Genomic DNA, 880 nt, shown 5'->3' with positions numbered 1-880 from the left:
CCTTGAACCCTGGCATGGAACCCGTGCATGTTGCCTTGAACCCTGGCATGGAACCCGTGCATGTTGCCTTGAACCCTGGCATGGAACCCGTGCATGTTGCCTTGAACCCCGGCATGGAACCCGTGCATGTTGCCTTCTCATGTTCGAGTGAATACATCACAAGTCTATGAAGTAGACTGGCTTATATAGACAATCACTGATGCTTACTCTGTTGGATCATCTATCAAATAATAATGCCAAAATCTTGGTGTGTTATCTTAGTATTTGAGGGCATAATTCATACTTCCAAAATAATTAAAGTGTCTTGACACTGAAATATCGATTCTTTAAAAGAAAAATATCTCCTGCAGAGGCCTACCCTGACGGTGAATGAGTCATTTTTCCTTTCTGTTTTCTCAGAAGGCACAGAGAGCATGTTTCCTGTCAGTGAGCCAGCAAAGGCCATGGAAACAATCAAACCAATGGAACGGGAGCAACAAGAAGATTCTAATTGGATCAACTGTACCTGCTGCCTCTTTCTATTCTCAAATCACATTTTATTTGTCACATGCGCCGAATACAACAGGTGTAGTAGACCTTACCGTGAAATGCTTACTTTACAAGCCCTTAACCAACAGTGCAGTTCTAAGAAAAATAAGAGTTAAGAAAAATGTTTACTAAATAAACTAAAGTAATTAATAAAATACAAGAGCAACAATGAAATAACAATAACGAGGCTATATACAGGGGTACCGGTACCGAGTCAAGGACCAGGAATTGAGTGAAAGCCTCTTGGTAGAGTACTTTGTGTGCCAGTAAGATAGAGCCTGTTAGCAGTGTGGTCAACAGCTGTGGTAGTATCATATGACAGAGAGAGTGAACACTCTAGTGACGTCTGGAC

Source organism: Oncorhynchus gorbuscha, linkage group LG03, assembly GCF_021184085.1.
Source record: "Oncorhynchus gorbuscha isolate QuinsamMale2020 ecotype Even-year linkage group LG03, OgorEven_v1.0, whole genome shotgun sequence".
Taxonomy (NCBI): domain Eukaryota; kingdom Metazoa; phylum Chordata; class Actinopteri; order Salmoniformes; family Salmonidae; genus Oncorhynchus; species Oncorhynchus gorbuscha.
This window is presented reverse-complemented; position numbering follows the sequence as displayed.